Raw genomic sequence first — 12,954 nt, forward strand, 5'->3', positions numbered from 1 at the left:
ATTTTCCAATAGAAAGGTAGATGCAAACAATATACATAATTTAAAATATACAATAGCTACATTTGTAAACATAAAAAGGTAAAGTTAATTTTAAAAAATATAATTGATTTTACTTTTTATATCAGTAGTGTCACTTCAGCATGTCTATATTTCAAGAACAAGGACTGGTGAGATGATGGCTCAGCTGATGAGCATGCCAAGAACGCTGGCCCGAGTTTGATCTCCAGAATCCACAGAATGGACTCCTACACACACAAAATAAAATGTAGCAAAAAAACAAAAACAAAAACTTGGGAGCCATGCCGTGGTGGCATACACCTTTAGTCCAGCACTAGGGAGGCAGAGGCAGCTGGATCTCTGTGAGGTTGAGGCCAGTCTGGTCTACAGAGCAAGTTCCAGGACAGCCAGGGCCATACAGAGAAAACCTGTCTTGAAAAATAAAAAAACAAACAAACAAAAAACCAAAATTGTGAGACATTTTAGTTCTTTTTAAACTGTCTTTGAAGTCTAATATAGAGTTCATAAAATCTACTGTTAAATAGATCCAAGTTTAAAAAAGTTTACTAATAACAAACCAAAAATCAAATTGTAAATACAAAAAAGTCACTTTTTCATTTTGTTTTGTTGTTCCAGGGATCAAAGCCAGGATTTGTGTTAGTGTTAGGAAAGTACTCTATAAGTGCTAAATTTAAATTTTAATTCCTTAACACTAAGTGAAATTCAAAGTTAAGTCCTTGTTACTCTAGTCACATCCCAAGTGCTTGGTAACCATGTGTCACAGGGTTGGGAGTTTGGGTACCGGGAGCCTTTCCTTTTTATTCTTAATAGCTACTCACTTAAGGGAGATTCCAGGAAATCCTTGTTGTGAATTTCATTCTTACAGTTAGAAACTCAGAATCACTCTTACCTTTCTATGTTGTGATAATCAGAACCAACTCTCTGGAAATATGCAGGTGGAATAGCTTAGTATATATCTAGGAGATAACTAATAAATCCTTTCTCAAGAAGAGAATTGGACAAATCTAAAGAGCCCGAAGAAGACTTTCTGCTAGCTGGGGAATTACTGAACCATGATACAAAAAAAAAAGGAATTGAAATTGGAGAAAAAAAAATGGAAATAGAAAGTGATTTTTACTTTTGAAATACATTTAAAATCTTAAATGACATGCATAAAACAAAACAAAAATTACTACTGTCTTTTATTTTTTAACATTTATTTGTTTGTTTATAGAATTGGGATGTCATTGTGTAGTTCATGCTGAACTTGAGCTCATTTTGTGGTTCAGGCTGTTAGCAATCCTCCTGCCTCAACCTTCTGAGTACTGGGATTACAAGTATACACCACCACACTTGGGTGAAAGTGAGTATTCAGAAGTATTTCATTTAATAAGTAGGCTTCAAAATCACCATCTTTATTTAGTTCAAAAATATTTTCATCACTCCAAAATAAAACCAATACCATATCCATTCTGCAGTATTTCTCCATTTTTTCCTCTCTGATTTTTTTTTTTTACTACCCATAGCCACCAATCTGCTTTCCATCTCCATAGATTTACCTATTTTAATATTTCACATAAATGTAATAATATGACATGGGATCTCTTTATCTGGATTCTTTCACTTAGTGTTTTCAAGGTTCATTCACAGCATAGCATATATCATCAGTACTCTATTCCTTTATTATGGTTGTATTTCATAGTATATATAACACATTTTGTTTAGTCATTCCCCGCTGGACATTTGGGTTGTTTCTAACTTTTAGCTATCATGAATAATATCACTTATTCATCATGTTAGGTTCAACTATTTCCTTAAATACCTGCTTTTAATTCTTTTGAGATTGCTGTCATATAGTAAGTGTACATTTAACTTTTTGGGAGACTGCTGTACTTTTTCACAGTGGCTGCATGATTTTTTTATTTCTACCAGCAATGAATAAAGCACCCAACTTCACACTTTCTCACTAATATTTATTTCTTTTTGTTGTTTTAATTATAACTATCTTAATGGGTCTGAGGTAGTTTCTTATTCTGTTTTTTAATTTTCATTTCCCAAATAGCTGGTAAAGTTGAGCATATTTTTAGGAGCTTGTTGAATACTTATGTATCATGGATGAACAATATATTCAGGTACTTTGCCCATTTTAAGTTGGGATTTTGTTATTTAAGAGTTTTAAGTTTTGGATATTAGACTCTTGGTAAAGCCATACTAGTTGGTATTTATGATTACCATTTACCACATTCAATTAAAATAAAACCAGAAAACTTTAATAGAAACTTGAGACTCTTCTGATTGGTTTATAAACTTCCTTTATGTTTATATTACCATGTAATCAGGTTTCTTACTCACTATAATGGAAAATTCAGGAAAGGGTGATTTAACTGCCCACTGCTCTCTTCTAGGTATATATTTAATGAATTACTTTTATATCAGCAATTGTACATCTAGTGTCAAAAAGTATTCATTCATGATGGTGGTTTGAACATATGTCTTTAGATTTTTTTCAATATAAAATCAAAAATTTTGAGACAGAGTCTCATGTAGCTTAGGTTGGCCTCAAACCTGCTAAGTAGCAGAGGATGCCCTTGTACTCCTGATCCTCCTTCCTCCAAGTCCTGCATGCTGGGAGCACAGGCTTGTGCTACCACACTTGACTCTTCATAACAGTTTGATGTTGAGGAAACTTCCCTTGCTTCATAGGAGTTAAAAAGAGAGCAAGTTTAAGAATAAATAAAAATTAAGAAAATTATTCAGGTTTAAAAAAATCTGTTGTGATTTTTAAGGTTAAGGCTATGGTCAGTATAATAAAAAGATAGGTTCTACTTGGGTTAATATAACAAGGGAATAATTAGAGTAGTAGACAATCTTCTTGCTTACACAGATCTGGTGTCGGGGTGGGGTGGGGTGGGGTGGGGCTGGGTAGTGACATGACTTACTTTGGCGTATGAAATGAGGAGGAAGAACTGAATGTCATTTGCTAGCTGCTGGTTCCTGACCCTCTGTCACAGGCTTCTCTCATGGGGAGTGGAAACACTCTTGACATGGAGGCACCCTAACATTCAAGTGTCCCAGGATGCTGAGCTGGTACATGGAAGACAGCTGCCCCAGAAAGCCTCTTTCAACCAGAGTTGACTTTAAAAAGCAATAAATTAACCTTTGTTGATTAGGGACATGTATGTTAAGATGTGAAAGTTTTGTATTATCGCTTCATAACACAGTCTACAGTTACTAATACATGTTAATGACATTCTCCTCCGTATTTTAAATGGAAAGTTAAAATGACAATTTATATCTGCAAAACTTTCGTGATTTTGAATGCCTCTCATTCCTGCTAGAGACTAAGCCTAGGTACAGAGCTAAATCATGGAACTCTTTACAAAACTTTCATGATAAAATATTTCTAATAGGCAGCATGCCTCATGCTGGCAAACCCAGTATTCAAAAGGCTGATGTGGGTGTATTGCTGTGAGTTTGACACCAGCCTTGTCAATAAAGTAAAATCCTGTCTCATGAGGCAAACAACAACAACAACAACAACAACACCCACATTGTTTCTCGGGAAGACACAGCCATATATAATCACAGGGCTTTTTTTTTTTTTTAATGTAAAGTATTTTGTTACAGATATGATAAATTCTAGGCTCCTTTTAATCAACCTTAATTATAACATAAAGATAAAAACTTTTACAAAACTGCTTCTGAGATATTTGAGGATATTTTGAGTTGTCACCACCACTAACTGAAGTTTTAAATATTTCTTTTTCTAAATATTTGCCTTTTGCAGAGATATCATCTCAAATAACATCTCCAGGTTTAGAACTGGTTTCTCCTGGGTGATTTTTATTTTCCATCAACAGACAAGAGTTTGGAATGGTGAGGCAAGTGTTTATAGAGAGAGTCTGAATCCATGCCTTTCACAGTTTTTTTGTACTAATTATTACTGGTTGCGGGGGTGGGGGCTCCTTTTTGAAGAAAAAAATAAGGCTTAAGTGGGAGTGGAATGGGAAGAGGAGATGAGTCATCCATCAAGAGAAGATGTATTTAAGTTCCTGTTATCTGTGATTCTGGGAGCACTCAGGTGTTCCATTCACAATCCCTTTGGAAGAACTTAAAGTGAGGTATTTCCCAGTATTGATGTAGTTTTCTTTGGTGATCTGTTAACAGTGTGGGTGGGTGATGCCAGCACCCACCAACAGACCTGTGAAAGGGCAACAGCTTTCATTTCTAGTGGATTTCCTTCATTACTCAATAAGGGTAGCAGCATCTATGTGGATGCTGTTTGACTCAGTTCAACAAGTACCTCTTCAGTGAACAAATAATTCAAAAGAACAAATAGACAAAGAATCCTTCCCTTGAAGGAACTGACCTGGCTGTGTTATCAACCTTCTGAGGAAAATTACTTGCCTTCCTTAACTTTTTGTATATAAATCAACATTGGTACGAAATCCAAACTGATAGTAAGGCCTTGAAATGAACAGTCATTCGGTGTGCTGTGACAATTGAATTTTGTTTTATTTTAGCACTAAAATAAGCAGCCATCATCCCGGGTTGCTTTTTAAGCTGATGAGCAGATCTTTAGGGAACATTGCTTTGGGCTTTTTAAGCCAAGGACCAATTTCCCTTGAAAAGTCCACAGTCCTGCGTTGGGCATCTTACAGAATCCGGAGAAAGCCAGTTTCTCCAGACCCTGTTCTCCAAAGAGCATTTCTATTCGTAGTCATGATGATTCACCATCCCTTTCCTCCCTTGAGAGCAGTTATAGGATTTCTGCACAGCCTGGGAGATGACAGGGTGGCCAGTGGGCCGGTTTGTGAGAGCAGGTTGACATAAATTCAAGAAAACGTCCAGTGTCATAAAATGGAGGTGGGAGAACTCCAATCTTCATGCCATCTCAGGCTCCTTCACAGCAGCTGGGAGACCTCACTCCCAAAAATCAAGGACAGAGCACCTGGCTTCAGGTTAAAGTTGAGCCAGTGCTTGGCCATGAGGCGGGAGTTGGATAAACCACTTGTAGGCTATAGCCAGCTACACTGGTGGGGAAAGGTGAAAAAGCATTCACCATGGAGGAATACATTAACCGCTTGAAGAAACACGCGTAACTGGCCCCAATGCCCAAAGCTTCCCTCGGAGAGGTCATGGTAACCCTTCTCCAAACTGGACATCGTCACTGAGCTCAAATCAATCAAATGATGCACTCAAACCTCCCAGTGCAACTCCTTTTCCATTGCGTTCTAAAGGTGAACGTCGCGGGCGAGTAGAAGCTGCACAAGTAACCGAGAAAATTAGCCTGTCTTTTTCCATGGCGATAATCGAATTAGCCTCAAATTAAACGTGTAATTAGCCTTCGCCGGATGCAGGGACAAAAGCCCCCATTGTCCTATGGCTCTCGCAGTAGCGGCTGCAGTCGTACCCACCCCGCCCAGGCTAGACCCTGTCGCAGGGAGCGCGGCCCGGGGCCGGGGAAGCGCCAGAGCTGGTGGGGGTGGGGTGGGGGAGGGAGGAGCGTGCACGCGCTCGCCCGTTCCGCGCATCATCCAAGCCCGCGCGGGGTGGGCAGCTGCCTGGCTGCAGGGCTGCGCGCAGGGCGGAGGGCGCGCGACAGGGAGGAGCAGCTGAAGCTCGGGAGGTGCTGGAGGCGTCCGCGCGCTCCCGATGCTGAGGCTTGCCGCGCCCGCCCCGCGCTCTCTCTCCTCCCTCCTCCCCGCCCCGCACCGCCCAGCCCCCGGAATCAGTGCAGCTGTCGCTGTTCAAGCTGCGGATTCCTCCAGTCCCTCCCCCGGCCGCCTCTCCTCTCGGAGCAAGCGCGCAGCCCCGCGCAGCAGCGCCCACTGGTCCTGTCCTGTGAGCCCCGGCCCCAGCCGCAGCCAGCCCCGCGGAGTCGTCTCCCCGGCCCACCGGCCCGGCCGCCGAGGAGCGGGAGGAGGACGGGACCCCGGCGCCCCCACCCCACCCCCGGAGGTAGGTCGGGATCCGAGGCAGGATGTCTGCTGGGGGAGGGGGCGGAGGAGGGGCGCGAGCCGGGGCGCGTGACGCTGCTGCTGCCCTGCGCCCCGAAGGCCGTGGGGGCGGGGAGGCGGCCCTCGGGGCGCGGCGGGCTCCGCAGTGAGGACGCCTGCCACCGCGCTCCGTGGGCCCTGTCACGCGGTGGGTGCCGAGTGTGGGGTCTCCCGGGGCTCTTCTAGGCTCCGTGCGTAACGGCGCGGGGCTGCGGCCAGAGTGGTACGGGCTGCGCTGCTGCAGCCCAGCACGCCCCGCCGCCCCCGCCGCCCCCGCCGCGCCCAGTCCCGCGCCCGCGCAGGGCTTGGGGAGCCGCCCTGGGGCGCCGCGCCGGCCTTGCTTCCTGCCACCAGTCTTCAACAGGTTAGTGAGGGCGCGGGGACCCTCGGGCCCTGCTTGGGGGGTAGGTGGCCTGGAAGCCTCTGGTCACCCGCTCACGGCAGCCGCTCCGGGGGAGCCTTCCCTTTGTTTTTGTGACAGGAGAGGTGCCAGGTGCTGTCGTCGAATGCGGGGAGGCTGTACGGAACGCGTTGCCCGTTATTTTTGCAGTCAAGCCAGAGCAGATAGTGAGGAGAGGGACGCGTAGGAGTGCTTCAGCAGAAGAGAAAATGGATTCGGGGTGCGGGCTCTTTGGGCGGGTATGTGCGTTTTTGGCAAGATGGATGGCTTACGGTGCCCTCTCCGTGATGCAGCACAATGCAGCAGTATCGCAGCCTCTGGGCTTCTCGCCGGCGGGGATTGGCACAGCCACCCGGCGCCTGGAGCCCCCACCCGGCCCCACCCAGGCCCAAAGCAGCCCTTTGCCTGCGCCCAGAACTGCTTCTACCTTGTCATGCTGCTGTGGTGAGATGTGGCATTGGGAGGAGCAGGACACCTAGGGTGTGAGGGGGGCAGCCTTCGCTTTGGGGGCCACTCTTCCTGCCCCGCCTGTTGGCAGTGGGGACAAGGCGTGCCCTACTGCACTGATGTAGACCAAATCAGCTGTCCTGCGGATGCGGGCGGGCAGGCGGGAGGGAGTCTGATGCTAACCAGGGACCAGCACTGGAGGGAGGAGCTGCAGAAGGACGCGGCCCAGCGGTGTGCAGAGGCAGTGGTGCATTCCCAGCTTTTCTGTGCATCGCTCATAAACCCAGATAGGCATTGATTCCATCATTTATGAAAAGTTGGTGATTACTAATTAGACGGTCACAGTCATGACGTTCTAGTTCCTTGTCTATCTTTAGTCATTTCTGAGAAAATGGATTTTTCCCCCAGGAAACCATCTTTGAAGTGAAATGACTTTTCATTTCAAATCATACGCTTCTAGAAACATGCATTAAAATATAGCATTCCATTAGTTGTTCTAAAAGAAAATTCTGTGATTCTTTTAACCGGTTTTTTAATCTGCTTTTTCTGCACAAGTGCAATTATTTATTTGGATTCTCTGTTAAAGATTTGTTGATAAATGTCATGATTGATAGCAAATTGATTGACTTCAGAACCAGACCCGTAGGTTCAAGTAGTCAAATCAACCCTTTAGGCATGACTTATGGCGTTATGAAGGTTACTGGCTGCACTTACGGTTGTTTATATGTATTTTATGTACATATTTTCATAGATGTTGCTGAGGACAGGGGTTGAAGCCTCTGTTGTTGGTATTTGGTTCCAGTATCATTTAAGTCTCCACTGGTACACAGGAAATGTCCCTTTCTGTATTTCATTTATGAGGCATGAGGTGGCAAGTAAATAAATTTCAAATGTCACCCCAGGCTGTCCTAAAATGTAAATGTGAAAGGCAGACTTCAGTATGCTGACGAAGAGGCCAGCCTTTCAAAGCCAAGGGTGGGCCTGCTTTTGTTTTGTTTTTAATCTCTGATGAATCTTGTTAGTGTAGAGTAGAACCCCCTGTAATCTGTGGTGTGTGTGTGTGTGTGTAAGATTGTATGTGGAGTATGTGTGGTGTGTGTATATATTATTTGGAGCCTCTAATACTCAAGGGCTGTTCAAAAATGGGACTTTGGATCTGAGCTTCATGGCTGTCTAAAACCGTGTTGCATAAAGATTTTTTGAGTTTATAGTGTGCATGGATTATTCGGACATTTTGGATCTACTACGTTGTAAAAAATATCCAGTGTTGATGTCACAAGAGGTTTAGCTGTCCTAACTTACACACCAGCTGCAGACTCCGTTGGTTTAAGCACTTTGTGACTGTCATCTCTGCAGTGACCAAAACCTTTATCTGCAATAATGAGAAGTCCTGGGGCGGGGAAAGCACTGTCCCTGGTCATCTGTCACTGGTGAGAAGCAAGGAGAGAGGCTCTCTCTGTGATGTAGGAGGGAGATCATCCTGAGCAGAAACCTGACACCAGCAGCTTCTTTGGAGAATTTGGTCCTTTTGCCTTATTATGAAATGTGACTTTCCATGTGGAGGTACTATATGAGATAGAAGGACTTTACTACAAAACAGATTTAGCTATACATAAGGGGCAATAACCTGATGTATTTTTTTTAATTTTTGAGCTTTTCATTTTAAGATCCTAATTTTGTACTTAGTTGTTTTTGAGACAGGATTCAGTGATCTAAAACTCAGGGGCTTAAGTGATCCTCCTGCCGCCTGGCTAAAGAGTGTATTTTTAGTCATCACCTTACAGTCCAGGTTGTTGTTAGTATTTCTGTTAACTTTCTGACTTTTGTGCTCAGCAGTGATACTCCTTTAATTAGATTGAGCCGTCACCAGCAGCTGTCTTTTAAGATGCCTTTTCTACTACTCTGTAGATTTTCTTGTGTAGCCCTGGGCCCTCCTGCAGGTTATAGGCATGCGAGGAAGGAGCCAGGGTTTCAGCTGGGAAGCCGTGCTGCAGCTCTGAGGACTCCTCTCTTAAGCTTTCAGACTGTGCATTTTATCCAGCACCTTTTCTTCAAAAGACCAAGTTTAATTCTCTGATTTTCTTGGTTGTTGTTACATTGTATTCAAGATTATATAGTATAAGAATAACATTTTTTGTAACTAATGAGTAAAACTTATTCCAATTGGATAGACATATATTTTCTATTTTGAAACATAATCTCATGGCTCCATGGTTAAGAGTATCTATTGCTCTAATAAAGGACCATTTGAGTTTGGTTCCAGCACCCGTGTTAGGCCACCCACAACTGCCTGAAACTCTAGTTCCAGGGAATCTGACTTCATGGACACACACGCGCGCGCGCGCGCGCGGCGCGCGCGCACACACACACACACACACACACACACACACACAAAAGTAAATCTTTAAAAAAATCATCTTCGGAAACAACATTTTGGTATCATTCATTCATGGACCACCATTAATAGAATCCCTCAGTATCTTGTTAGGATTGCACCCTATGGAGTCCACTCCAGAACTTTCCAGTCAATTTCAGCATTTTAATAAAATATATAGAATGTTTGAACATTCAGCTAAGGAACTCTGCCCTGCTCTTTAAGAATGTCAAAAGCCTCCTGTGGGTGAAGGCTCAAACCTGAAAACCTGAGTCCTATTTCCCAAACCCATGAAGAGGGGAAGGAGAGAACAGATCCACAGAATTTTCCACCTGTGCATTGTGACATGCCCCTCCCCATCATACACACATACAGATACAAGGAGTTATAAATTTTTAAAATTTCAAAGCTTCCTTTATGTTGAAGTATGTCTGGGCATGTGTATGCACACGTGTTTCTTGTCACTAGGTGGAGAAATCTGGATAGTCCTGTTTATTATTGGTTATCTAGATTAGTCAGTGTTTTGTGTTCCTTCCTAAAATATCTCTGAAGTTTAAAAATCAGTACTAGCTGAAGAGGACTTTGAGACAATGGACCTGGATCCTGGAGAGCTCAGACCCTCTGCACGCTTGGCATTTAGACCTGCCCGGCTCTATTCTTTCCTTAGAACTGTTTTTTTCCAAAATTAGTATTGACTCCTGAGTAGTGGACGAAAACTATGAACCTTATGCTACCTTGTGAGTGCCTTCACCTTTGTGTCAATTTTGTGCTTATCATTTCTATGTCTATTGATTAGCCTTCTCTTGAAAGTCTTATTTGAATATTTTTAACTTTAAATAAGCAAAGTTATGTTTTATGTATCTTCTGACTTGCCTTTTAAGTTAATATCTAGTCCTAAAATTCATAAATTTTGCTTCGATACCTCACTCTTTTCCAGTGCTGGTTGTAGGTATTCTATACAACCACAGTAGGTGGATATTTGGATTGGTGCTAGTTTGTTTTTGGTTTTGGTTTTTTTACTGCTATAAAAGGGCAGATGTGAGTGCCTTGAGTACCTGTCTCTTAGTATACATGTGGCAACATATACACAATGTCTGTCCAAGAAATGAATGTTATGTCATCGTTAGCCTTAACAGATGGTGCCAAGTTGTAGGAGTTGGATGACTGCTCTTGGTTTGTAAACATTGCATTTATTCTAGAACCTCACCATTAGTTCACTTCCTAGCTTTGAAAATCTTAATCCAGTTGATATTTGTGGGAAAAAATTGTTTTATTTGCAATTTTTCTGATTACTGAGATGGAGTATTTTTATTATTGACCATTTGGACTCGGTGTTCTGTGAAATGTTCAGTCTTTAGCTCACATTTCTTTAAAATGTTTCTTTGTTGATTTGTAGGGCTTCTGAAGGTACCTTGCCCACTCTTCCCTTCTAGATGAGACATTACAAATATTACCTGCTTACTTCTGATTTCGGGGAAAATCTAATAATTTCTTTTCATAAATATGTAATTTAATGAAGTCAGAATCCAGGTTATTGAGGATGACTTTGTTGCTGCAGAAATTTTTCCTAACCTTGGAAAAAGCCAAAAGGTCTGAGCCCAGATCCTAATGTTCTTGTTCATTAGCTATGTGGCTATGGCTAGGTGTGGCTGCACCTCGCCTTGGCCTACTTACTTTCTTCATCTGAAAAAACAAATACTACTTCCTCATCTAGTTACTGTGAGACAGCAGTGCAGAGTGCTGAGCACATAGTAGGTGTTCAGTCCATTTGAATTTCCTCCTGGGAATGCCGCCTAATCTATATGAGGTACAAACTTCTTTGATAATGCTTGGCAAATTTTTTTTTTTTTTTTAACATCAGAAGAGCTATTAAATTACTTACTCTAACTTCTGTCTTTTGTAGAAGGCTGTGTTACCAGTGGAATTTATGTATTAACACATGCTGTAATGACCACTTGCTGGAAACAAGTCTTTAATCAGTTTAGGTTCTAATATGTGAAAGTAACATATAATTACATTTCTTCATAAACTGTTCTTTTTACCCAGTAAGTGTTTGTACTATTAATGTTCTCCATTTGCAACTACTCTGAGATTACTTTGCATTATTAGTTGGATTTGGTAAATAGTTCTTGAATACATTCTTTTACTAGGATTTGAAAGTATGATGGTAGTATTGTATGACTTAAATTTGAAAAAAAATTGTTTTATTTATTGTGTGCTTTTACCTGCTGAGCCATCTCAAAGGTCTGCATGGCTTAAATTTGAATAAAAATTACCTTCTAAATCCTAGAACTATACATATAGTCTAGTTATGTACATATGTATATATAAATAAAATGTGTGTCTATACATACACACATACACACACACAGAGAATATACTTTATATGTTGTACTCAGAAGATAAAAGACCTTTTATTGAACACATGGATGACTTTGACAAGCTGCTCAACCTCTGTTTAAATTTTTTCTACCAGAATTTAGGGGAAAGTAGTATCAGTAATGAAAGGATGAAGCATACTAATTTTAAAATGATTTCCCCATTCCTAAATTAAATACACCTTTTTTTTTTTAGACCTTCTCACTTCTTTAGAGTGTGGGAAAAGATGTAGGAACTGGGCCACAAGGGAGCCTGACAAAAACAGTGTCCAGGAGGCCATGTATCCATAAAATAGCTATGGTCTTTGGCTTTGCAAAAAAATTTGTCTCCCTACCCTCTTTAGGTGGCTCTTAAAGACACATTTTTTCTAGTGTGTTTGTTTTCAGACCATGTCTGCATATTCAGGTGCCACATGTTTTTCTGACATGTTCTTTACCAGCTTGACAGTCTTGAGGGAGGACATGTTCCCGTCCCTTGTCCTGTTTCATTAAAGTAAGCTTATTTTGGTCTGTGATACTCAGTCATTTTCCATTGTATTTTTTAACCTGGAGTATATGAAAGCTTTTCTGAGGATTATTAATAGTATTAAAATACTCACTTTTTTTCTTACCACATTTTAAGTACTCCAAATATTTGATACTGTCTGCTAGTGTACATGATGTATTGGGTTTCTCCCCAGTGGTTTGTAAAGAATATATGCTTTCAGAGATGCATAAATTAATATGTTATTGTAACAAACACAAATAACTTAGTTGGTAAAGTGCTTGCCGCAGGCCTGAAGTCCTAAGTTCAACCCTCCAAACCCATATGAAAAAGCTTGTAATTCCATGGCTGAGCAAGAAGGGATAGGTGGATTCTCGGTGCTTGCTGGCCAGGCAGCCTGCCCTAATTGGTGAGCTCCGGGCCAATTAGACTTTGTTTCAGAAAGTAGTGTGGCTCTTGCAGAGAACCCAGGTTCAGTTCCCAGCACCCACATGATAGCTTACAACTTTCTATAACTCCAGTTCCAGGGGACCCAGCTCCCTCTTCTGGCCTCTGAGGACACTGGACACACACATGGTGCACATACATACATGCAGAAAAAGCACTCGTATACATAAAACACTATAAAATACAATAAAAAGATGGATGGCTCATGAGGAACACACCTAGGGTGACCTCTAGGGTGTCTGTGTGTGTTGTGCATTTATATATGTATTATAGGGGTTTTGTTGTTTGTTTGTTTGTTTGATTTGGAGACATGGTCTTGCTGTCCTAGAACTCCCTAAGTAGCTCAGGTTGGCCTTGAACTTGAAGTAATCTAACTGTCACAGTCTCCCAAATGCTGGGATTTTAGGCCACCGTGCCTGGCTCAAAAA

General features: G+C 42.1%; 1 protein-coding gene across 2 annotated transcripts in view; it reads left to right on the top strand.

Moving 5' to 3' along the window:
• The first annotated feature begins 5,708 nt into the window (after positions 1-5,708).
• Positions 5,709-12,954, top strand: part of Sptbn1 (spectrin beta, non-erythrocytic 1) — a 162,586-nt gene continuing 155,340 nt past the window's right edge. Inside the window, exon 1 of one of the 2 annotated variants that reach the window (XM_036200976.1) lies at positions 5,709-5,958. The gene's annotated coding sequence lies outside the window, so the exon portion shown is untranslated. Of the gene's footprint in view, positions 5,959-6,070; positions 6,361-12,954 lie in introns of those variants that run through there. The other variant, XM_036200977.1, reaches the window with a different exon arrangement.

Source organism: Onychomys torridus, chromosome 10 (genome assembly GCF_903995425.1).
Source record: "Onychomys torridus chromosome 10, mOncTor1.1, whole genome shotgun sequence".
NCBI classification, from domain to species: domain Eukaryota; kingdom Metazoa; phylum Chordata; class Mammalia; order Rodentia; family Cricetidae; genus Onychomys; species Onychomys torridus.